Source organism: Balaenoptera borealis, assembly GCF_965194805.1.
Source record: "Balaenoptera borealis genome assembly, chromosome: 6".
Lineage (NCBI taxonomy): Eukaryota > Metazoa > Chordata > Mammalia > Artiodactyla > Balaenopteridae > Balaenoptera > Balaenoptera borealis.
Genome location: NC_138863.1, coordinates 77,850,057 through 77,876,914, shown reverse-complemented (window position 1 = coordinate 77,876,914; position 26,858 = coordinate 77,850,057). Strand labels below are relative to the sequence as shown.

Here is a 26,858-nt window from a genome sequence, read left to right as displayed (position 1 = left end):
CCATTTTGAGTTTATTTTTGTGTATGGTGTTAGGGAGTGTTCTAATTTCATACTTTTACATGTAGCTGTCCAGTTTTCCCAGCACCACTTATTGAAGAGGCTGTCTTTTCTCCATTGTATATTCTTGCCTCCTTTATCTAAGATAAGGTGACCATAGGTGCGTGGGTTTATCTCTGGGTTTTCTATCCTGTTCCATTGATCTATATATTTATTTTTGTGCCAGTACCATACTGTCTTGATTACTGTAGCTTTGTAGTGTAGTCTGAAGTCAGGGAGCCTGATTCCTCCAGATCCATTTTTCGTTCTCAAGATTGCTTTGGCTATTTGGGGTCTTTTGTGTTTCCATACAAAGTGTGAATTTTTTTATTCTAGTTCTGTAAAAAATGCCATTGGTAGTTTGATAGGGATTGCATTGAATCTGTAGATTGCTTTGGGTAGTAGAGTCATTTTCACAAGGCTGATTTTTCCAATCCAAGAACATGGTATATCTCTCCATCTATCTGTATCATCTTTAATTTCTTTCATCGGTGTCTTATAATTTTCTTCATACAGGTCTTTTGTCTCCTTAGGTAGGTTTATTCCTAGATATTTTATTCTTTTTGTTGCAATGGTAAATGGGAGTGTTTTCTTAATTTCACTTTCAGATTTTTCATCATTAGTGTATAGGAATGCAAGAGATTTCTATGCATTAATTTTGTATCCTGCTACTTTACCAAATTCATTGATTAGCTCTAGTAGTTTTCTGGTAGCATCCTTAGTATTCTCTATGTATAGTATCATGTCATCTGCAAACAGTGACAGTTTTACTTCTTCTTTTCCGATTTGTATTCCTTTTATTTCTTTTTCTTCTCTGATTGCTGTGGCTAAAACTTCCAAAACTATGTTGAATAATAGTGGTGAGAGTGGGCAACCTTGTCTTGTTCCTCATCTTAGTGGAAATCGTTTCAGTTTTTCACCATTGAGGACGATGTTGGCTGTGGGTTTGTCATATATGGCCTTTATTATGTTGAGGAAAGTTCCCTCTATGCCTACTTTCTGCAGGGCTTTTATCATAAATGGGTGTTGAATTTTGTCGAAAGCTTTCTCTGCATCTATTGAGATGATCATATGGTTTTTCTCCTTCAATTTGTTAATATGGTGTATCACGTTGATTGATTTGCATATATTGAAGAATCCTCGCATTCCTGGAATAAATCCCACTTGATCATGGTGTATGATCCTTTTCATGTGCCGTTGGATTCTGTTTGCTAGTATTTTGCTGAGGATTTTTGTATCTATGTTCATCAGTGATATTGGCCTGTAGTTTTCTTTCTTTGTGACATCTTTGTCTGGTTTTGGTATCAGGGTGATGGTGGCCTCGTAGAATGAGTTTGGGAGTGTTCCTCCCTCTGCAATATTTTGGAAGAGTTTGAGAAGGATAGGTGTTAGCTCTTCTCTAAATGTTTGATAGAATTCACCTGTGAAGCCGTCTGGTCCTGGGCTTTTGTTTGTTGGAAGATTTTTAATCACAGTTTCAATTTCAGTGCTTGTGATTGGTTTGTTCATATTTTCTATTTCTTCCTGGTTCAGTCTCGGAAGGTTGTGCATTTCTAAGAATTTGTCCATTTCTTCAGGTTGTCCATTTTATTGGCATAGAATTGCTTGTAGTAATCTCTCATGATCATTTATATTTCTGCAGTGTCCGTTGTTACTTCTTTTTCATTTCTAATTCTATTGATTTGAGTCTTCTCCCTTTTTTTCTTGATGAGTCTGGCTAATGGTTTATCAATTTTGTTTATCTTCTCAATGAACCAGCTTTTAGTTTTATTGATCTTTGCTATTGTTTCCTTCATTTCTTTTTCATTTATTTCTGATCTGATCTTTATGATTTCTTTCCGTCTGCTAACTTTGGGGTTTTTTTGTTCTTCTTTCTCTAATTGCTTTAGGTGCAAGGTTAGGTTGTTTATTCGAGATGTTTCCTGTTTCTTGAGGTAGGCTTGTATTGCTATAAACTTCCCTCTTAGAACTGCTTTTGCTGCATCCCATAGGTTTTGGGTTGTCCTGTCTCCATTGTCATTTGTTTCTAGGTATTTTTTGATTTCCCGTTTGATTTCTTCAGTGATCACTTCGTTATTAAGTAGTGTATTGTGTAGCCTCCATGTGTTTGTATTTTTTACGGATCTTTTCCTGTAATTGAAGACTAAGCATTTAAATGTTAAAGACACCTATAAAAATATTAGGACAAAATTCAGGAGACTATTTGTATTATTCTGATGTGAGGAGGGTCTTCAACCCCACTAATAAAATATACAACTTAAAACAGTTATTAAATACAAACTTTTCACAAATCTGATAGTCAAAATTTAAGGATTGTTAACATCCAATTTTGGTGATCAGATGGGGAAAAGTCACTTTTATATACTGGTAATGTACAGGTGTTTGGAAGGGTAATTTGGCAATATTTTTAAACATTAGAAATCCATAAACCTATATTTAGAAATCCTACTTTCAGGAATTGAATCCAGAAACTACAGTCCAAATGAAGAAATAAATATATACACACACACACACACACACACACACACACACACACACACACACACACATACAAACACACACATACATGTATCCATCAATGGGGAATGATTAAACAAATTATGGTACTATGGTACAAGAGAATACTATGCAGTGATTAAAATGAAAATTAATACTTCCTTTATATATATATATACATATATAATAAATGTGACTATATATGTATTCATTTATATATGAATCTAGATTTATTTTTCTGGGAAGATATGCATGATCTATTAAATGATAAATTTCAGAATAATGCATTTATTGTCACCCAGTATTAGTTAAACAAAACAAAAATGTCCATTGTGAGACTGGACTGGTTTGTAATGGTACTGGTAGAATTGTGTCCAGGGAGTCAGAAATACACTAATCATGCTCTGCTCTGTCAATCAGCTATCTTCCCAGGGCCTCCATACTGCACACCGTGACAGGACAGCATAAACATTTGAGTTCTTCTTTGCATGGTACAGCCTTTCCTTCCATGGAGTTCTGGAGGCTGCTGAATATTAAAGAATTGTAGAAATGACCAAGTAGTCAATAACCTTTAATGAAGAATTCTCATCAACCTGGATTGACTCCTATAGCTTAGACCAGAAACCCAAATGATATTTATATCTCCTTTAAAATTCTAAATCCAAACATTGGGGTTTTATCATCCCCTGGCTCACAGCATAGAAGAGTAAAGTCTAAGAGTGCTAATGGGGAAGACCTTAAAGAGTGAGAAAGAGAGAAAGTGAATGAGAACCAGACAGAAGAAGGAAATTAGAAGCAGAAAGTGATTTAGAAGCTTGACCTACTTAGACACCTGGTTGCACTTAGTTGGATGGAAAACAAAGATGTGGAAGGGAGAATAGAATATCCACGGATGTGTACAAGACTTTAAAATACAGTAGCTGAGCCCACCAGTAAATGTGGCTCAATCAATACCTGAAGACCTCGTCAATCATATTCACATTCATTGTTTTTAGGAGGAGCAGGAAGGGGATTCGTGGAGAGGTAAATAGATTTATAAAATCTGGAAGGATATATACCAACTATTAATACTAATTACCTCACTGAGGGAGGTTGTGGATAATGGAAGTGGGGAGAGAGAAGACTGAGAGCTTTTGTTTCCTAAGGGGGAAAAAAGTAAATGTGATTTATTTTGTTGTCATATTTGGCAAAGTTTGTTGAGATAGAAACTGCCTAGATGCTCACCCATTCTAGTTCCTTTTCCAGGGCATATATTTCCCAGTCTTCCTTGTAGTTATGATCTGGCCAATGAAATGTTTCCAAAAGTGACGTCTCTAGACCTGAACCCTAAAATCTCCAGTGAGATTCTTGGTTCACTTTCTCTCCCTAATCTGGGCAAGTGAAAGTGATAATCTGGTGTGGTAATGCCACAAGATGGAAGGAATCTGGGTTCCTGAATCACTGGTCAGAGAACAGTCCAGGAGAACTACCCAATTGCATCAAACTATGATGGGGGAGGCATAAACTTGTGTTAAGCTGCTGAGATTTTTCAATGTTTATTTGATACCAAAGCATAACTTGGCGTATCCTGACAAATAAAGAATTTGTACTAGAAGTGGGGTACTGTGATGTAACGAAAGTATAAAACATGTAGTTTTGACTTAGTAGCTGGTCTGTGAATGGCAAAGAAAGATACAGCTGGATGGACAGCTAAAGGTCCATTTATGTGCTGACAAAATACTCAAGCTGTTACCTACTTGGAAGGCCCACCTCATGCCAACTGAGTGGGCAGCTATGGGGACGAGGTTGGAAAATTAAATTTGAATAGTTTATATTTGTTACTAATATCTGTTTTAAGAAATTTTCTAAGAAATTAATATAAGAGAGAATCTGGAAACAATTGGCGATTTCAAGCAGATATGAAAGGAAATAGAATTCAGATATCTGGGGCCTAGAAAGATTGAAAAAAAATTATCACAGCTTCTAGACCTAAATTGTAAAAGTTGATATTAAAAAAAATAATGAAAACTTTGAGCGTTGAAGGTGCTAAAAATTCACAGTTGAATAAAGTCAGGAAAAGATTTCATTAAGAGTGAAACTTCTCACCTACTGTTCCAGAGAGCCTCACTATAGCCAGTATTACATTGAGAATGTGAGGCACTGGGACAAAGAGGCAAAGAACAAAAGACAGATTTGAGATCTGTGTCTGAAAAGAACTTTGAGTATGGCACATGGAACTACTGGAAGTAAAAATACTAAGTGCTTACTGTGTTTCTGAGGAGAGTGTATATGGCCCAAGAAGCCACACACCCAGAATAAAATCACTTTGACTATTTGAGATGTAAAATAATTCTTGTCCCTTAACTTTCCATAAGCAGGAGGCAGCTTAGAGGGCTTGGTCTAGACCTCAAATAGGATCTTCTCCCTAACACTCACTTTAGATGTGGCCAAGTTGATTAATGAACAAGGAGGAAACTCCCTAAAGATGGAATTATTTGTTTCAGATAGCCAAAAACTATGGAGATGTTCTCAAAGAGCAGAATCAGGGTCTACTTAAGGAACTACCTCCAGATGGAGAGGCTCTTAAAATGTGTGCCTAACAAGATTTCAGGATGACCTATGTCTGCTGTGTTCCTTCATTTTTTCCCTTTTCCAAATGGGGAGTGTTCCTTGTGTAGTCACTGTGTAACCATCATGTCCTTGTTCAACCACTGTATATGGGATGTAGGGAAACAGATACCTTTCTAGTTTAATAGGATGCTGGAACATGAGGAGCCACATCTAGACCTGATGGAGAAGACTGCATCTCACCCAGTGTTCCTGGACTTGAATTGCAAGCAGTGAGTGGATGGGACTTTGGGTTGTCATCCCTGGAGGGAGAGTAAGTGTGTTTCTATGTGTGCGAGAAAGAGTGAAATAGATTTAATGACAAGAAGGGAGAAGATCCAGCTATGGAAGAGAATAGCTAGATTCTCACTAATACCATTTGCTCTTCTTGAGCAAAGTCTACATTTACAGCCCCCTTGCTGGGAAGGAGTTAGTTTAGATAACATAAATATGGTCTTATATCTGGAGCACTCTGATATAAAACCATATATACAGTCAATGATGAAGTGACTTAGAATAAATAAACCAGAGAACATGGGAATAGATTATAGAAGTATCTTTTCACTAAGGAGAGGTCATAGGGCATGCCTATCATAAAAATAAGCTAATTGATAATAATAATGAGCCATTTATATCACACAAATGAGCACAATGAGATCAGGAAAGGATCTGCTGGTCATAGGAGGTGGTAAACAGAACGTAAGTAGTGATATGAAGCTACCAGTAATAGAAAAGCAGAAATTAGTATGCAATTAGAAGAAACAAGATATTTTTTTGTGTGTCATTGCCAAAATACTCATAGAAAAGCATTCAATCTAGTTCTACAAATTAAGGAATATGAAGAAATTGATGATGGTTTAGTGAAATTATCTTCACCACTTGCAGTAAAGGAAACATAATTTGTTCTTTTTTCTTTTTTTGACTCCTTTTCTTATGTGAACTTTTCACAACATTTGATATTTTTGTCTATTCTTTTTTCTTTAAAAGCTCTTCTTTTCTAGTCCTATAGCACCACTATCTTCATCTTTTTTGTTTTAACCTGGTCATTTTATTTTTATTTTTGGCCACTCTGCACGGCTTGTGGGATCTTAGTTTCCCAACCAGGGATTGAACCCAGGCTCCCGTCAGTAGAAGCGCAGAGTCCTAACCACTGAACCACCAGGGAATTCCCACTATCTTCTAAATACTGTTGTATGTGGATTTTCATGTGCTGAGTATTGAGTTAATCATATTCTCTGTTCAGCGAGTATTTTCATCATGAGGTCCCTTTTTGTTTTATTTGTTCTGTATTCACCATCCTCACTCACTTTTCCCCACCCAACACACATTCACCCTTTTTAGTGTATTTAATAGTCAGCCTCCTAATATACTATCCATATGTTTACTTAGATATGTATCTATTTAAAAAAATATATAGTGCTATTGCTTTGTGTTTTTGATTTACATAAATGACATGGTTATGTCATTGTGCATCTTACTTTTCTTGTGTACTACTGTATTCTTTTGTATCTACGCATGTTGTTACATGTACATCTGGCTCATTATTTATGACTACTCCATGCCATCATTTGCATATGCCATATTGTACTTGTCCATTCTCCTACTGATGAATGTCTAGGATCCCTCCAAATACTTGCTACCAAAAGTCATGCTATGATGTGCATTCCGTCTGTTTCTCTGAGGTTTGTATTCAAGACTATCCAAAGTACACAATTTCATGCTTTCCAGAATGTTTGCCCCGGTTTACATTCGTAATACTAGCAATGGATGTTAAAATTTTCTTATATCCTTGCTAACACTTGATATTACTAATGCTCCAATTTTTACCATTCTAATGACTATATAATTCTATTTCAAATTTGTTTTATTGGCTCTCTCTGACCATTAGGGAGGTAGAATATCTCTCCATATTCTTAATAGTATTTTGGGCTTCCCCATTAGTGAGTTGCCTATTCATACTCTTTAACCATTTTTCTATTGTTTCCTAATTTTTGTTTTAAAATATGATTTATAGTACTTCATTATATATCATAGCAATTAATTCTTTGTCAGATTTAGAGATTTCAAATATTTTCTTCTAGTGTGGGACTACTCTGCTGACTTTGACTGTGTTGCCTTTTTCTGAAAGACATCTTTAGGGTTTTTTTTTGAATTTTATTTAATTTATTTTTTTATACAGCAGGTTCTTATTAGTTATCTATTTTATATATATTAGTGTATATACGTCAATCCCAATCTCCCAGTTCATCCCACCACCAACCCCGACACCCACCACTTTCCCCACTTGGTGTCCATACATTTGTTCTCTACATCTGTGTCTCAATTTCTGGCCTGCAAACCAGTTCACCTGTACCATTTTTCTAGGTTCCACATATATGCATTAATATACGATATTTGTTTTTCTCCTTCTGACTTACTGCACTCTGTATGACAGTCTCTAGATCCATCCACGTCTCTACAAATGACCCAGTTTCATTCCTTTTTGTGGCTGAGTAATATTCCATTGTATATATGTAACACATCTTCTATATCCATTTGTCTGTCGATGGGCATTTAGGTTGCTTCCATGACCTGGCTATTGTAAATAGTGCTGCAGTGAACATTGGGGTGCATGTGTCTTTTTGAATTATGGTGTTCTCTGGGTATATGCCCAGTAGTGGGATTGCTGGGTCATATGGTAATTCTATTTTTAGTTTTGTAAGAAACCTCCATACTGTTCTCCATAGTGGCTGTATCAATTTACATTCCCACCAACAGTGCTAGAGGATTCCCTTTTCTCCACACTCTCTCCAGCATTTGTTGTTTGTAGATTTTCTGATGATGCCCATTCTAACTGGTGTGAGGTGATACATCACTGTAATTTTGATTTGCATTTCTCTAATAATTAGTGATGTTGAGCAGCTTTTCATGTGCTTCTTGGCAATCTGTATGTCTTCTTTGGAGAAATGTCTATTTAGGTCTTCTGCCCATTTTTTGATCGGGTTGTTTGTTTTTTTAATGTTGAGCTGCATGAGCTGTTTATAATTTTTGGAGATTAATCGTTTGTTAATTTGTTTGCAAATATTTTCTCCCATTCTGAGGGTTGTCTTTTTGTCTTGTTTGTAGTTTCCTTTGCTTTGCAAAAGCTTTAAGTTTCATTAGGTCCCATTTGTTTATTTTTGTTTTTATTTCCATTACTCTAGGAGGTGGATCAAAAAAGATCTTGCTGTGATTTATGGCAAAGAGAATTCTTCCCATGTTTTCCTCTTAAGAGTTTTATAGTGTCGGGTCTTACATTTAGGTCTCTAATCCATTTTGAGTTTATTTTTGTGTATGGTGTTAGGGAGTATTCTAATTTCATTCTTTTACATGTAGCTGTCCAGTTTCCCCAGCACCACTTATTGAAGAGACTGTCTTTTCTCCATTGTGTATCCTTGCCTCCTTTGTCATAGATTAGTTGACCATAGGTGCGTGGGTTTACCTCTGGGCTTTCTATGCTGTTCCATTTATCTATATTTCTGTTTTTGTGCTAGTACCATACTGTTTTGATTACTGTAGCTTTGTAGTACAGTCTGAAGGCAGGGAGTCTGATTCCTCCATCTCCGTTTTTTTCCCTCAAGACTGCTTTGGCTATTCGAGGTCTTTTGTGTCTCCATACAAATTTCAAGATTTTTTGTTCTAGTTCTGTAAAAAATGCCACTGGTAATCTGATAGGGATTGCCTTGAATCTGTAGATTGCTTTGGGTAGTATAGTCATTTTCACAATGTTGATTCTTCTAATCCAAGAACATGATATATCTCCATCTGTTTGTGTCATCTTTGATTTCTTTCATCAATGTTTTATAGTTTTCTACATACAGGTCTTTTACCTCATTAGGTAGGTTTATTCCTAGGTATTATATTATTTTTATTGCAATGGTGAATGGGATTGTTTCCCTAATTTCTCTTTCTGATCTTTTGTTGTTAGTGTATAGGAATGCAAGAGATTTCTCTGTATTAATTTTGTATCCTGCAACTTTACCAGATTCATTGATGAGCTCTAGTAGTTTTCTGGTGACATCTTTAGGATTCTCTATGTATAGTATCATGTCATCTGCAAACAGTGACAGTTTTACTTCTTCTTTTCCAGTTTGTATTGCTTTTATTTCTTTTTTCTTCTCTGATTGCTGTGGCCAGGACTTCCAAAGCTATGTTGAATAATAGTGGTGAGAGTGGATATCCTTGTCTTGTTCCTGATCTTAGAGGAAATGATTTCAGTTTTTCACCATTGAGAATGATGATTGCTGTGGGTTTGTCTTATATGGCCTTTGTTATGTTGAGGTAGGTTCCCTTTCTGCCCACTTTCTGGAGAGTTTTTATCATAAATGGGTGTTGAATTTTGTCAAAAGCTTTTTCTGCATCTATTGAGATGATCATATGGTTTTTCTTCTTCAGTTGGTTAATATGGTATATCACATTGACTGATTTGTGTATATTGAAGAATCCTTTAATTCCTGGGATAAACCCCAGTTGATCATGGTGTATGATCCGTTTCATGTGTTGTTGGATTCTGTTTGCTAGTATTTTGTTGAGGATTTTTGCATCTATATTCATCAGTGATATTGGTCTGTAATTTTCTTTTTTTTTTTTTTAATTTTTATTTATTATTTATTTATTATGGTTATTTTTGGCTGTGTTGGGTCTTCGTTTCTGTGTGAGGGCTTTCTCCAGTTGCGGCGAGTGGGGGCCACTCTTCATCGTGGTGCGCGGGCCTGTCACTATCGCGGCCTCTCTTGTTGCGGAGCAGAGGCTCCAGACGCTCAGGCTCAGTAGTTGTGGCTCATGGGCCCAGTTGCTCCGCGGCATGTGGGATCTTCCCAGACCAGGGCTAGAACCCGTGTCCCCTGCATTGGCAGGCAGATTCTCAACCACTGCGCCACCAGGGAAGCCCTATAATTTTCTTTTTTTGTAGTATCTTTGTCTGGTTTTGGTATCAGGAAGATGGTGGCCTCGTAGAATGAGTTTGGGAGTGTTCCTTCCTCTGCAGTTTTTTGGAAGAGTTTGAGAAGGATGGGTGTTAGCTCTTCTCTAAATGTTTGGTAGAATTCACCTGTGAAGCCATCTGGTCCTGGACTTCTGTTTGTTGGGAGATTTTTAATCACAGTTTCAGTTTCATTACTTGTGATCGGTCTGTTCCTATTTTCTATTTCTTCCTGGTTCAGTCTTGGAAGGTTATACCTTTCTAAGAATTTGTCCATTCCTTCCAGGTTGTCCATTTTATTGGCATAGAGTTGCTTGTAGTAGTCTCTTAGGATGCTTTGTATTTCTGCGGTGTCTGTTGTAACTTCTCCTTTTTCATTTCTAATTTTATTGATTTGAGTCCTCTCCTTCTTTTTCTTGATGAGTCTGGCTAAAGGTTTATCAATTTTGTTTATGTTCTCAAAGAACCAGCTTTTAGTTTTATTGATCTTTGCTATTGTTTTGTTTGTTTCTATTTCATTTATTTCTGTTCTGATCGTTATGATTTCTTTCCTTCTGCTAACTTTGGGTTTTGTTTGTTCTTCTTTCTCTAGTTCCTTTAGGTGTAAGGTTAGATTGTTTATTTGAGATTTTTCTTGTTTCTTGAGGTAGGCTTGTATTGTTATAAATTTCCCTCTTAGAACTTCTTTTGCTGCATCCTATAGGTTTTAGATTGTCGTGTTTTCATTGTCATTTGTCTCTAGGTATTTTTTGATCTCCTCTTTGATTGCCTCCATGATCTCTTGGTTATTTAGTAACGTATCGTTTAGCCTCCATGTGTTTGTGTTTTTTATGTTTTTTTCCCTGTAATTGATTTCTAATCTCATAGTGTTGTGTTTGGAAAAAAATGCTTGATATGATTTCAATTTTTTAAAATTTACTGTGGCTTGATTTGTGACCCAAGGTGTGATCTGTCCTGGGGAATGTTCTGTGTGCACTTAACAAGAACATGTAATCTGCTGTTTTAGGATGGAATGTCCTATAAATATCAATTAAGTATCTTTGGTCTATTGTGTCATTTAAAGGTTGTGTTTCCATATTAATTTTCTTTCTGGATGATCTGTCCATTGGTATAAGTGAGGTTTTAAAGTCCCCCACTATTACTGTGTTACTGTTGATTTCCTCTTTTAGAGCTGTTAGCAGTTGCCTTATGTATTGAGGTGCTCTTATGTTGGGTGCATATATATTTATAATTGTTATATCTTCTTCTTGGATTGATCCCTTGATAATTTTATAGTGTCCTTCCTTGTCTCTTGTAACATTCTTTATTTTAAAGTCTAATTTATCTGATATGAGTATCGCTACTCCAGCTTTCTTTTGATTTCCGTTTGCATAGAATATCTTTTTCCATCCCGTCACTTTCAATCTGTATGTGTCCCTAGGTCTGAAGTGGGTCTCTTATAGACAGCATGTATATGGGTCTTGTTTTTTTTTTGGTTTGTTTGTTTTTAAATTTATTTATTTATTTTTGGCTGTGTTGGGTCTTCGTTTCTGTGCGAGGGCTTTCACTAGTTGCGGCGAGCGGGGGCCACTGTTCATTGCGGTGCGTGGGCCTCTCACTGTTGCGGCCTCTGTTGTTGCGGAGCACAGGCTCCAGACGCATGGGCTCAGTAGTTGTGACTCACGGACCCAGTTGCTCCACGGCATGTGGGATCTTCCCAGACCAGGGCTCGAACCCATGTCCCCTGCATTGGCAGGCAGATTGTCAACCACTGTGCCACCAGGGAAGCCGGGTCTTGTTCTTTTAATCCATTCAGCAAGACTGTGTCTTTTGGTTGGAGCATTTAATCCATTCATGTTTAAGGTAACTATCGATATGTATGTCCCTATTACCATTTTCTTAATTGTTATGGGTTTGTTTTTGTAGGTCGTTTTCTTCTCTTGTGTTTCCCACTTAGAGAAATTCCTTTAGTATTTGTTGTTGAGCTGGTTTGGTGCTGCTGAATTCTCTTAGCTTTTGTTTGTCTGTAAAGCTTTTGATTTCTCCGTTGAATCTGAATGAGATCCTTGCCGGGTAGAGTAATCTTGATTGTAGGTTCTTCCCTTTCATCATTTTAAATATATCATGCCACTCCCTTCTGTCTTGTAGAGTTTCTGCTGAGAAATCAGCTGTTAACCTTATGGGAGTTCCTTTGTATGTTATTCGTCATTTTTCCCTTGTTGCTTTCAATACTTTTTCTTTTTCTTTAATTTTTGTCAATTTGATTACTATGTGTCTCTCCATGTTTCTCCTTGGTTTTATCCTGCCTGGGACTCTCTGCACTTCCTGGACTTGGGTGGCTATTTCCTTTCCCATGACAGGGAAGTTTTTGACTATAATCTCTTCAAATATTTTCTCTGGTCCTTTCTCTCTCCCTTCTCCTTCTGGGACCCCTATAGTGCAAATGTTGTGTTTCATGTTGTCCCAGAGGTCTCGTAGGCTGTCTTCATTTCTTTTCCTTCTTTTTTCTTTATTCTGTTTGGCAGCCTTGAATTCCAGCATTCTGTCTTCCAGGTCACTTATCCGTTCTTCTGCCTCAGTTATTCTGCTATTGATTCCTTCTAGTGTATTTTTCATTTCATTTATTGTATTGTTCATCTCTGTTTGTTTGCTCTTTAATTCTTCTAGGTCTTTGTTAAACATTTGTTGCATCTTCTCCATCTTTGCTGCCATTCTTTTTCTGACGTCCTGGATCATCCTCACTATCATTCTGAATTCTTTTTCTAGAAGGTTGCCTATCTCCACTTCAATTAGTTGTTTTTGTGGGGTTTTATCTTGTTCCTTAATCTGGTACGTTGTCCTGTGCCTTTTCATTTTGTCTGTCTTTCTGTGATTGTGGTTTTCGTTCCATAGGCTGCAGGATTGTAGTTCTTCTTGCTTCTGCTGTCTTGACATCTTTAGTTTTTATGTAGAATATATATCCATTAATTTTGCCTTGTGATTTGTGCAGTAGAGGCCTTCTTTATTAAAAAGTCTATCTCCATTTCCATCTTCTACTTCACTCTTTAAATTTACTTTCACATTTAGGTTTTTATCAATCTGGAGTTCAGCTGCATGTATGATATAGGAACTATCTAAATGTATTTTTCTTCATATAATAAGCCACTTCTCCAATACTATATACTAAATTATTACTCCATTTTCCACTGATTTGTGATCCTACACTTTCATTTGCTAACTTTTCATTAATTATGGTGTTTCTGGGCTCTCTATTGTATTCCACTGGTCTTCTCATCTGTTTATGCACCACTCTCATGCTGGTTTCATGGTTTTAAAGTGTCTTAAAATCTGTAAAGGTAAGTACAAACCAAAAAGATTTGTTCTTTTAAAAAATTTCATAGCTATTCACAGATCTTTATTCTTTGATGTAAATTTAAGAATCACTGTCTTATTCTAAAATAATTCTTTCTAGGATTTTAATATGAATTTTATTGAATATATGGATTGATTTGGGGAAAACTGGCATCTTTAAAATGCTTCATCATTTTATTCTCAAGCATGTTATCTCACTCCATCTTTTAGGCCTTTTTTTTTTTTTTAAGAGTTAACAAATACCATACTACTTCTGTATCCCCACACATGTATTATTTTATTCCATTAAATATTTAATTACTTATTTATTTATTTATGGCTGTGTTGGATCTTCGTTTCTGTGCGAGGGCTTTCTCTAGTTGTGGCAAGCGGGGCCCACTCTTCATCGCGGTGCGCGGGCCTGTCACTGTCATGGCCTCTCTTGTTGCGGAGCACAGGCTCCAGATGCGCAGGCTCAGTAATTGTGGCTCACGGGCCTAGTTGCTCCGCGGCATGTGGGATCTTCCCAGACCAGGGCTCAAACCCGTGTCCCCTGCATTGGCAGGCAGATTCTCAACCACTGCGCCACCAGGGAAGCCCTAGGCCTTTTTTTAATGGTCTTTTAATATGGTTTCAAAATTTTCTCCCAGAACATTTCAGGAATGGTTTGCTAAATTCATCCCTAGATACCCTATAGTGTTTCTTGTGTTTTATAAATGGATTCTATTTCTATTATATATTCTGTGTAGTTACTGCTACTTTAAAGGAACGTTATTATTTTTAAGTTGGATTTTAAATGCAATAAACTCCCTTTACTTTATTATTGATTTTAATATTTTAATAATTTGTTGATTTTCTTTTAGTTATTTTTTATCTGCAAAGACAAATTTATCCTTTTTTTAAAAATTCTTATATGTATTTTTTTTTAATAAACTAGTTTATTTATTGACCAGGACATTCTCTACTAAATTGAATAACAGCTGTGTAATAGCGGGTGTCCCTGCCTTGTTTCAGAACATGAAAGGTGTACATCTAAATTTTTCTCTAGTAAGTGTAATGCATAGTATTTATTTTATCATGTTTGGGAAATTTTATTTTATTCCTAATACAATGTAAACATACATTGATAATATGTTTTAAAATAATAAATTACTATTAGAGTTTATCACGTAATTTTTTGCACTATTGAGAACATCTCTGGAGCAGCTCCTTAGGACTTTTGGGTATAAACTGTGTGGGGTTCTGCAGTAAGACAACAAAGGAAGTGTCTTTATGAGCTTGGCCGCTTAAGGTTAATAGAGATTGTTGATCTAATTTACTACCCACTTTTGTTCTTAAGCATGTTTGTTTAAAGACTCTAATTTTTGACATGGCTGTGTAGCTGGGTCATTGCAAATCAAATGAGGATAACATGAAAATGTAATAGTAAACATTAATTCTTTTTGGGCTAAAACTATTCACAGTCGGTACTGATAAAATATAATTTTAATACTGCTACCAACTTCTTTGTTATATTTTGACAGAAAAAGTGACACTTTTAAGCTGGATTTATACTTAGTAAAGAAAAAACAATATCAAGAATATAAAGTGTACACAAGTTTGAGAGGCAGAAAAACAAACTCATCTTTAGATTACAATATCCCGTTGCTGTTTCAGTTTGATTTACTGTGGTTTTATAATTACAAATGTTTCATCAGTTGTAATCATTGCTTAGGAAAGTGTTGTGCACTAACAGAATCATGGAGAATTTTTCAGTTTTTTTATTTGAAAAAGAAGAAAGGAAACAAAAGAATTCTATGCACAGTTTCAGTTGTAATCTAGAGTCAACTAATGATTTTGTGGATGACCATGAAGACTGGAAAATCATAAGAAGAAGGGCTTAAAACTTTAAAACATGCCAGGTACTACAGACTTTGAAATAACAAGTAAAAGTGAGCATTGTGTGTATCTCAGAAAAAGAGAATTTATTTTTTTTTCCTTTTCATTCAAGGTCATTGACTCTCTGATATCTGAAGCACAAAAAACAGAAGTTCTTTGTAAAAACTCTGATGGCATTTTTTTAAACTACAAAAATCGATTATGTGATTCTGGACCCAACTATAAATAACTTCCTTGAGGAATTCAGTGTCACTTGTGGGGAATTTTTTATTCAATTTACTTTTCCTTATTTTTTTCTATAAGTGCAGCTACACTTAAAAAAAATTCTGAGTTTTTCTACTTTTCTTTTCTCTTTTCTGTTTGGCATTGTTATGTTAAACTTAGGAGTGGTTCAGATGTGGGAAATGGGAAATATTTAGTGAGTTCAAATATAGGACTAGTGTGCTCCTTTTTCTTTTTTGTAATTGGCATGGCTCAACTGTCTGGTACTCAACAAAATTAAGGGGTGTTGGGCATCATCAGAAAATCTACGAACAACAAATGCTGGAGAGGGTGTGGTGAAAAGGGAACACTCTTGCACTGTTGGTGGGAATGTAAATTGATAAAGCCACTATGGAGAACAGTATGGAGGTTCCTTAAAAAACTAAAAATAGAATTACCATATGACCCAGCAATCCTACTGCTGAGCATATACCCAGAGAAAACCATAATTCAAAAAGACACATGCACCTAATAAGAACCTGCTGTATAAAAAATAAACAAATAAAATAAAATTCGAAAATACAAAAAAAGAAAGAAAAAGACACATGCACCCTAATGTTCATTGCAGCGCCATTTACAATAGCCAGGTCACGGAAACAACCTAAATGCCCATCGACAGACGAATGGATAAAGAAGATGTGGTACATATATACAAAGGAATATTACTCAGACATAAAAAGAATGAAAGTGGGTCATTTGTAGAGATGTGGATGGACCTAGAGACTGTCATACAGAGTGAAGTAAGTCAGAAAGAGAAAAACAAATATTGTATATTAACGCATATATGAGGAATCTAGAAAAATGGTACATACAGATGAACCAGTTTGCAAGGAAGAAATAGAGAAACAGATGTAGAGAACAAACGTGTGGACACCAAGGGGAGAAAGTGGGTGGGGGGTGGGGATGGTGGTATGAATTGGGAGATTAGGATTGACATATATACACAAATATGTACAAAATAGATGACTAATAAGAACCTGCTGTATAAAAATAAATAAAATAAAATTCCAAAATAAAATTAAGGGGTGTTATACTCTTACTCTCCACTATCTGCTTCTCCTAATAATAGTCTCCCAGGATAAAAGTCCAAGTCACGTATGAATGATGATGTAGGGATAAGAGTATCATAAATATTACACTAACTTCTCAAATTTCTTGCTTTTGTATTTCCCACTGGGTTTGAGTTAGCATTTTAGCGAGAAAAGAGTGGTAGATATCAAAATTTATTATAAAGCTACATTGTAGATCCTGTAAGCAAAGTAAGAGATTAAAGAGAAGGTAACTGTAAGACTGTAATAGAGTTACGTAAATTTTGCAATGCTCTTACTTTAAAATGTAGTAGAAGTGACAATTATTTCCATTCTTAAATCACTCAGTCTACTTCAATTAGAGGGTGTTATTCTGTAATAGGAATGGAGGGTCAGTATTAAGATACACAGTTTGGTGAAAGGGAGACCTTTCAGAAAGAAAGGTTTCAGAAAGAAACTGGTAAGTTTCTGGTAAGAAAGGTTTCAGTTTCAGAAAGAAACTGGTAAGTCTTTCTCAGCAAGTGACATGGTAGAGTTTTGCTTTACTGCTCCCGGTGATATCATTCAACCTCTCTCTGTCACTACTGCTCTTTCAACTAAAACCTGCTGCTTTTACAATGGTTCTTCTTAATATCCTCCACGCACTCGTGTTTTCTTCTTCATAACTTGATCTGGCCCATCATATCCTCTCCTTCACCTCATGGCTTCTATTTGAGCAATATTTTACTTTAATTTCCCACTGCTGACACCAATTCTCACTGTATTTCCCAGTTCCCAGAGCAAGATTTTAATGAACTCAGTTAAGCTTTTCACAATAAGCCAACGTACAGGCCACTGGACAACTGAAAGGTGATCTCACCTTGGGTCAGATATCCACCCATTTTCCAATCGCTTGTGTTCCAAGGGAGATAGAGGAGGTGGGTTATATGATACAGAATATGGCCTCCCCTACAGTACAAAAAGCTGTGGCTAGTATCTTCAGCAGGAGCTGTGGAAAGGCAGTTTCTTTGTAAGGGGTGGTAGGCATGATGATTGATGTGTCTGGTGTGGCAGCAAACCACAGACTCTCATGGTTTGTAAGGAGGAGCTGAACCATCACTCTGAATGTTACGGGAGGCAGTGGACTCAGGAGACTCTCGCACGGAAATATAAACATCCCCAGAGCTTTGCTGCTGGAATGTGATACCCAAAGAAGACAAAAGCTTTTCAAGCAACCTGTAGCTGTTAACAATTAGCAGAGGTTCTGGGGTAGTGATGCACACAGAAAGGCTGGTTTTATTGTGTCATGAGTTTATCTGTTTTGGGAGACTGCGTGAAAATATTGATTAGTTTTACCACAGAAGCAAAAGAACAGATGTCTTGCAACTCTTTCTGTGCTCCTTGGTTACCATATCCTGTGTGATTTTCTTTCTCATCAACAGGCATTTGAAGGCTGATCTGTGATAATTAAATGTAGATTGAAATGTGACAAGATTTAATATAAACCTCTGTGCTTCCAAGGAAACTGCAATTAGTGAAGCTTACATTCCAGACTCCTTTAAAAATGCTGTGAACTGTCATTTTTCTCATCAATTAGCACTCAGCTTTGGATTTCCTCATGGTTTTAGAAATAAAGAGGATTCTTCTCAGTCCAGTAGAAATATTGTCATGTTTATACATGGAATAAATAATAAAAATTGCTGAAGGATATCTGCTTCAATCAAAATTATGCTATTACAATGTTAAAATTGTAAATAATTTATTTTCCTTCACACAGTTGACTTAGAGTTTTGCAAAATATGGAAATCATTAGATGAGTCAACAGCCTTACTAAAATTTGGGATGTTATAAATATTTGAAAGATTTTAAAAATTTAGGATGAAGGTAGGGGTTAATCAAATCAAAGATTTGGTTCACTAAACTTCCATCATCTTTAAAAATAATGTGATTTTTAATGCTTCCTTTTGCTTAAACATGCTTAAGTAGTAAGAACTTGAAGTGTTTTCTTTTTAAATAAACTTTCTTTACTGTTCATGAAATAGAAATAAAATAAAAATCAGCAATAAGTCAGTAATGAATCCAAAACCCTCTTTACTCTCCATGAAATAGAAATTACATTTACCCAAAATAAATCAGTAATAAAATGGAAAGCTGGTTTTCTAGCTTGCCTATTGGCAACATTATCATAAGTTTGCATATAGATTATGCCATTTAATGTTTAAAGTTTTAAAACTGTACCTGGACAATGTTGTAATTTATTGTATTTAATATTCTCTAACTTCTTTCACTCAACATTAGTTTTTCAAGATGAATCTGGATGATATAGGTAGATCTAATTCATTCATTTTTACTGTTATCTGGTATTATATTACATAAAATCCCACGATTTATCTGATTTTAGATTGCTTTCAGTATTTTGCTACTATAAACATTTTTGTACATGTTTTCTTGGGCATATGTAAGACAGTTTCTCTAGGAATTCCCCTAGAATTCCCTAGTTTCTTGTATACTCTTGAGAGGGGAATTGCTGGATGGTGTGCTAAGCAGACTTTAAAGTCTTTTAGATATTGGTAAATTTCACTCCAAAGGGATTGTACCAATTTGTACTCCCATAGATAGTATAATGAAAATTGCTATTTTCCCATGTTTATGAAAATCCTGATCTTAATTTAAGGTTTTCAAATTTGATAGATATGAAAGATCAATGTCTTTTAATTTTTATTTCCTTGATTACTAGCCAGAACATAGAGCTAGAACAAAGAGCCTTTCATATGTCTGTTAACCATTTGGAAATTTTAGTCTATTAACTGTTCATATCCTTTGCCATTTGAATATTTTATGGTCTTGTCTCATCTTTAATTGACTTATAAGAATTCTTTCTGGGTTTGAATAGTAATCCTTTATATATATAAGTATTATACATTATAGATAATATAATCATATTTAATATAAAATATTAAGTATATGTTATATTACATACTTAATATATTATAATTTAATTTACTAAAATAATATAATTATTCTGTATAATAAAGATTGTATATAATTATATATTATAAATATAAATATTTCATATATGTATATTTTGATGCTTATTTAGATTTACCAAAATATTTTCCAGTAGTTTTTGCTAGTTATTGTTTTTTACACTTTACTTTTTCTTCTGTGGTTAATTTTCTCCTTCCTGACACATGCCCTTTAATACTTTTTTTCAACAAGAATCTCCAGATGGTAAACCATCTCATTCTTTGTTTTTCTGAAAATGTTTTCATTTTATGTTACTCTTGAATGCTGTTTTATCTGGTTTTCTAATTTCGAATGACTATTTTCTCAACACCTTGAAGGGGTAATTCTATTTGGCTTCTGTTGCTGTTTATGGAGAGTCTACTCTTTGTCTAATTGTTATTTCTTTGAGAACTGTTAATCTTGGGTTTTTAAAAATATTTTTCTCTTTATCATAGATAATTTTCAATATTACTCTGAAGTGTTTAGGTAGAAATTTATTGTTATTTGCCTCTATAAGTCCTCTGCCTTTTTCAATTAAGGAGATATTTTTATTCATTGACTCTTACCTCTCCTTAGTTTTCTTTATTCCCCCTTTACTGGAACTCATATTGAATGTATGTTGAATTTTCTCATTCTAAACCCCCTATTCCCTATCTCTTAACCTCTCTTCTGTGGTTTTCATCTTTTTTATTAGTGCTACATTCTGTGTAACTTCTTTGGATCTCTTCTCCAGTTTACCATTTTTCCCTTCAGCTTAACCAGTTGTTCCGCTTCTTCCTGTGTTTAACCATTTGTTTAGCCTATTGAAATTTTAGTGTCAAATATTATATTTAAAAATTTATGTTTTTATTTTTATTAAAATAAGAGCACACTGTACTCATTAAGTTTTTCATTCCTTCTTTTAAACACTTAAAAATTTATCTTTGGACTGATTTAGTATCTCAAGTTTCTTGGATTTCTAATTCTCCTGTTAGTTCTGTCTAATTATTATTTATCATGGTGTATTATTCCTTTGTATGCATTATAAGCTTATTTTCAATGAGTGTGTTTATTCTGTGGGAATTCCCTGCACCCTAAATATACAGTGTTTCTACAGAAGAATTTTGGGTTTGTTTCTGCCATAGTTCTAGGATTTCACTAATTTTTATGTTAAATTCTGGGCTTTAGATGTCAGCACCATATGAGTAGTATAAATTTGGACTCCTTACTCATGTACAGATGTAACTTTGATGTTTCATTTTTCATGAGATTCATTTAACTTCCACTGAATTCTAGGCACACAGTAAGTTTCCTTGCTGCTTCCTGAGTTGATTGGAGAAACTATTCCATTCTCATTTTTATGGAATGGCGTCAATTCAAAGCTTCCTACTTTGCAAGAAGCTTGATTCCAGCTCTTTGCCTTATATAAGCTCAAGGCACATCTCCTGACCTTGTCTGGTATTTGAAGCCCCAGCTCTGAAGTCCTTAGGGCTTATATCCAGGAATTATATCCTTGGGCACCTGATACATTGGCTTTTGCATCTACCAGTTCATCTTTATATATAAAAAGTGAGAGTTATACTTTATTAATCCTTTCCCTGTTTTTATAGTGAGATAGGGGTTTATATTAGTTCAGTCTTCTATATTTTTGGAAGAGTATTATTTTCCCCTGAATTTTCTAGATATTAAATGGAAAAAGCACAACTTTGTTTATGTAGTATTAATTAGGCTTAAGGGTGGCTATTCTGTTGATCAATACTGTACTTGAAAAAAAGTAACCAAATTCCTATTGTTTATCACACATTTAAGTTTCTTTTAAAAGTAGAATATTACAGCTGATATTGGGGAAGTGAAGAAGGCATGAACAGGATTACCAGAAATGGGAGTGGAGAGAATACTTCAAAAAAATGCATGTTACTTCAATTAAGCTTTAAAGGGGCTTTTAAAAAAGTGAGTTAATTGAATATTTTGACATAGGTTACTATTTTTAAAGGAATTTATCTTCTAAAAGAGGTGTATTTTTATGAGGAAAAAACGACTTTAAGAAGTAGGGCAATCACACTGAATAGTATCTAGAACGAGAATATATATACACAGTCTGTATGTCTATATCTGGGGTTTTAGCTGAGGAAAACCATCATAAGTGTATTTTCTATTTGTCCTATCCTCTTCTCTCAACTGACTTACAACTAAGTCAGTTGGGAGGATTATTTTTAGGAAACCAACATAAAAATGAAAATCACTGCCTATCTTACTTGGGTTCCCCTAGAGAGCAGAACCTAAGTTGAAAACTTTTGTATAAGCACTTTATTGGGTAATAAACCCAGGGATCAGGAGAGAAAAAAAAGAGAACCAACACAAGAATATGAGTTGATTACTACAATGGAAGCCTGGGTATTATCTGAGAAGCCATGTATCCCAGGGCCGTCTGTTTGTGAGTGAGAGGAGGAAGGGAGAATCATCGATTCATTGGATTCTGTTCGCCATTGGCCAACTTTTCCCCATGGAGAATTACCTTCAAGGTTGTATATGTGTCAATATATCCATACTGAAGCTTAGGAGTGGAGGAAAGAGATGTGTAGAGTGGGATGGAGGTACTGTGTGAAGCTAGTCAGACTCTATGATGAACTTGCTGCAGTGGTGACTGGAATATAAGACAGGTGAAGCCAAGAGGATTTATAAGAATGCATGAGTGCAAGTAAAGACAAAGACCAAAACCTTTTTCGTGTGTGTGTGTGAAGTTAGTAAATTTGCTTAATAACATAGTATCATCAATTGACAACCAAATAATTACTTTTTACTTTGGACACTTCAGACAAGATTCTGAATGAAAAATATATGCAGTGGATCATTTTGACATTGGGAAACATGACAAAGACAAATCATTTGTAAGTGTGCAATAGAATGAGAACACCGGGCCAGGTAAACATATTGTGTTTGCAGAACCTCATCCTTTTGTTCCAGAATCATAATAGAGAAGGCAGAGCTGGAGGTAAGTATAGGAGCTGGGTTCTGCTGATAATCAGGGGAGGAGCTCCAAATGCCCATCAATCATGCATGAACTTGTAATACTGGAATAGATCACTATAGAGGGGACCAATATTCCCCTTATAAGAGCATAACTCAAAAATTGATAGAGTGTCCACTACTTCCTCTGTTCTGTCCATAAAATCTTACCTCTCCAAAAATTCAGATCTTCTAGTAAGTACAGGTAGTGATTATTCATTTTACAGTCCATCTCCTGCCTATTATTTTCTCCCACCTGAATAAGGTATTGAGGAGGGCCCCTAGAAGTTTGAATGTTTTCCTCTTCTCTCACAATATGTATGTCATTTCTAATGGAATATAAATACATGCCAATAGCATCTACAGATTATAGATTTGTGAATATCATTGCCCTATCAAATATCAACAAATTAAATGTTTAGAGGTTGCAATTGAAGCAAGTATTCAAGGATTCTTGAGCTGAACACTTTACGTTCCTACCAGTGTTTATACTGTGATTTGGGGGTTATGGATGGTTGGATATTGAAAGGGGAAGGGGTAGTATGGGCAAAGAGTTAAAATCCATAGTTTTGCATAATGTCCTCATTGGAATAACTGTTTGATTTTATGTATCTAAGATGCCTTGTGATTGACTAAATTTCTCAGGTTTTGGGTGGAGGTTTTGGATGGATCTTATACATAATGTTGGAGGAGGTAATCTAGAGAACATGACCACTGTTTGACCTGTGAGCTGGACCGGGGCAATCAGAGGCTCCTCACCTGCCTCCGCGATGCATGGACTGTACCCTCTCCTCATGGTTCCTACAGTGGGAGTCATTTTCAAGGGTGCAGTCTTTGAGAGAACAATGTGTTGTTGACACCATCTGGATGGTATATGTGCCTGAACCCCATTAAGGGCTCTATACAAGCTTTTAATATTCTGGTAGGTGGGTGTGATGATATATTAGTCTTACAGCCACCCAAGACAAGTCTCATAAGTTCCCTTGCTTATTAAATCTGCCACCTACCAATCTGGAGTGCTCTGCCTCTTTCTTTAGTCTCTCCCTGCCCTCTGTTTACAGGGGCCAGTTTTTAAACCAACACATAGTGGGGTATTAATATTTTTGGATTGAATACAAGAAGATAATTTATTTGAATGAAATAGATTCAAACTGTGCATGGGTTATTGAAGAGGTAAATGAGGGATTTATAAAAGTTCTTCCTCTGCAGGCATTCGAAATGAGATAGATTATTTATTAACCTTAGGTGACTTAGTGGTAGGACTCAAGTGAAGGCAGGAAAATGATTAGATGAATGTCTATAGTGCCTTCTGGTCCCATGATTCTGAACACCATCTACTAAACTGTAATATTCAATTATAGTTCAGGACTTAGTTTCACTTGAATATTTTTCCTAAGGAAATCTAACACTTTTTATTCTACTGTCCTCCCTAAATTTAATAAATGTGTGATGTGATTGCTTTTTTTAAAGAAAAATTCTTTTTATACTAGTGGGTTGTTCAACCTGCTCCCACAGTGACATTTCTGGGATATTTTCCAATCTTTTCTTCCTCTTAAAATAGACTGGGACCTTATGTTCCATCTTGGAAAGCATTACATTTATCTGCTATTTGGTATCTGAAATATGCATTTTCAATGCTGCTGAAAGGCAATCCTCTGAAAGACATATAGATAGTTGTTTTCCAAGTTTTATCTGGCTTGAATTCTACATAAGATTGCAAGTTTTTGTTTGTAATGTTCTCTGTTACTAAGCGTAAAGAAATATGTCTTACAGGAGCCCTGGAAAGGATTAGACAAGATGTACTTAGTAAATATCCTCGGGGAAAATTCCCAAGAAAATTTCAGGAAATCCTTCCTTTTGTACATAAAGATTTTAAAAGTAGGAGAGGCTTGGTAATTCTTGGGGCTTTAAAGTAAATATTTTCATAAAGGAAAATGTAAAAGGATTGCTCTTACACTATCAAGTGATAATTTAAACAGCTGTCCAAGCCTGTAATGAACCAAATATATGAATCGTATGGACCTTCATCATGAAAAATATTGTAGAACTAACAATTCAAACTCTGTGTATAATGTATTCATAAGGTGTAACATTCAAAGTGAACAAAAATTCAAATTATGGGAGGACTTTTTTTTCCAGAAGTGAATTGATTGTGGTCTATACATGAAAGTAAATACGGGGTCTTCCCTGGTGGCACAGTGGTTAAGAATCCGCCTGCCAATGCAGGGGACACAGGTTTGAACCCTGGCCCGGGAAGAGCCGACATGCCGCGGAGTAACTAAGCCCGTGTGCCACAACTACTGAGCCTGCGATCTAGAGCCCGCGAGCCGCAACTACTGAGCCCAGTGTGCCACAACTACTGAAGCCCGCACACCTAGAGGCCATGCTGCACAACAGAGAGAAGCCACTGCAATGAGAAGCCCGCGCACCGCAACAAAGAGTAGCTCCCACTCGCCGCAACTAGAGAAAGCCCGTGTGCAGCAATGAAGACCCAATGCAGCCAAAAATAAAAATAAATAAATTTAAAAATAATCTGTGACTCTGTTTAAAAAAAAAAGTAAATATGAGTTTCTTTAGATTCTTCACATGGTAAAAACCAAATAATTTTTCCAAAGCAAATGTGCATTTTGTCTAGGCTCTAAGTCTTCCTCAAAATGGGCATTAAAGACCACCTGCATTAGTATTACCTGGGATGCTGGTGAAAAATGCATATTCTTTGGTGTCACTCAGACCTAAAGAATCAGATTTTCTGGAGTTAAGGCCTTGGAACTTTATTAAAAATACATGCACGGTGATTCTGATGTACACGAAACTATGAGAACTTGGTGCAGCATGGTGGAATTTCAGATAACTCAGAAAACAAATAATACAAAACCCCACTGGAAATCCAAAACCCCAATTTTTGTTTCTGTCAAATAAAAGCAGTTGCACCAAATTGCATTCTCATGATTAGTTTACCAATGACATATTTTCTTTTTTTTTTTTTAGCTTGCACATTCCAGTAGCAATGTATTTTTTTAAATTTAATTTTATTTTTTTATACAGCAGGTTCTTATTATACATTTTATACATATTAGTGTGTACATGTCAATCCCAATTTCCCAATTCATCCCCCCACCCCCCCACCCCCCGTCGCTTTCCTCACTTGGTGTCCATATGTTTTTGTTCTCTACATCTCTGTCTCAATTTCTGCCCTGCAAGCTGGTTCATCTGTACCATTTTTCTAGGTTTCACATATATGCATTAATATATGATATTTGTTTTTCTCTTTCTGACTTCACTCTGTATGACAGTCTCTAGATCCATCCACATCTCTACAAATGACCCAATTTCATTCCTTTTTATGGCTGAGTAATATTCCATTGTATATATGTACCACAACTTCTTTATCCATTCATCTGTTGATGGGCATTAAGGTTGCTTCTATGACCTGGCTATTATAAATAGTGCTGCAATGAACATTGGGGTGCGTGTGTCTTTTTGAAATAAGGTTTTCTCTGGGTATATGTCCAGTAGTGGGATTGCTGGGTCATATGGTAGTTCTATTTTTAGTTTCTTAAGGAACCTCCATACTGTTCTCCATAGTGGCTGTATCAATTTACATTCCCACCAACAGTGCGAGAGGGTTCCCTTTTCTCCACACCCTCTCCAGCATTTGTTGTTTGTAGATTTTCTGAGGATGCCCATTCTAACTGGTGTGGGGTGATACCTCATTGTAGTTTTGATTAGTGTTTCTCTAATAATTAGTGACGTTGAGCAGCTTTTCATGTGCTTCTTGGCCATCTGTATGTCTTCTTTGGAGAAATGTCTATTTAGCTCTTCTGCCCATTTTTGGATTGGGTTGTTTCTTTTTTTAATATTGAGCTGCATGAGCTGTTTATATATTTTGGAGATTAATCCTTTGTCCGTTGATTGAATTGCAAATATTTTCTCTCATTCTGAGGGTTGTCTTTTCATCTTGTTTATGGTTTCCTTGGCTGTGCAAAAGCTTTGAAGTTTCATTAGGTCCCAATTGTTTATTTTTATTTCCATTGCTCTAGGAAGTGGATCAAAAAATATCTTGCTGTGATTTATGTCAAAGAGTGTTCTTTCTGTGTTTTCCTGTAAGAGTTTTATAGTACCCGGTCTTACATTTAGGTCTCTAATCCATTTTGAGTTTATTTTTGTGTAGGGCGTTAAGGAGTGTTCTAATTTCATTCTTTTACATGTAGCTGTCCAGTTTTCCCAGCACCACTTATTGAAGAGGCTGACTTTTCTCCATTGTCATAGATTAGTTGACCATAGGTGTGTGGGTTTATCTCTGGGCTGTTTCTCCTGTTCCATTGATCTATATTTCTCGTTTTGTGCTAGTACCA

General features: G+C 35.7%; 1 long non-coding RNA gene across 1 annotated transcript; it reads left to right on the top strand.

Moving 5' to 3' along the window:
* Positions 1-1,351: 1,351 nt before the first annotated feature.
* LOC309630473 lies at positions 1,352-25,615 on the top strand. Its single transcript, XR_014245688.1, has 2 exons — positions 1,352-9,701; positions 10,025-25,615. It is a non-coding gene; the product is annotated as an uncharacterized lncRNA (long non-coding RNA).
* Positions 25,616-26,858: the final 1,243 nt, after the last annotated feature.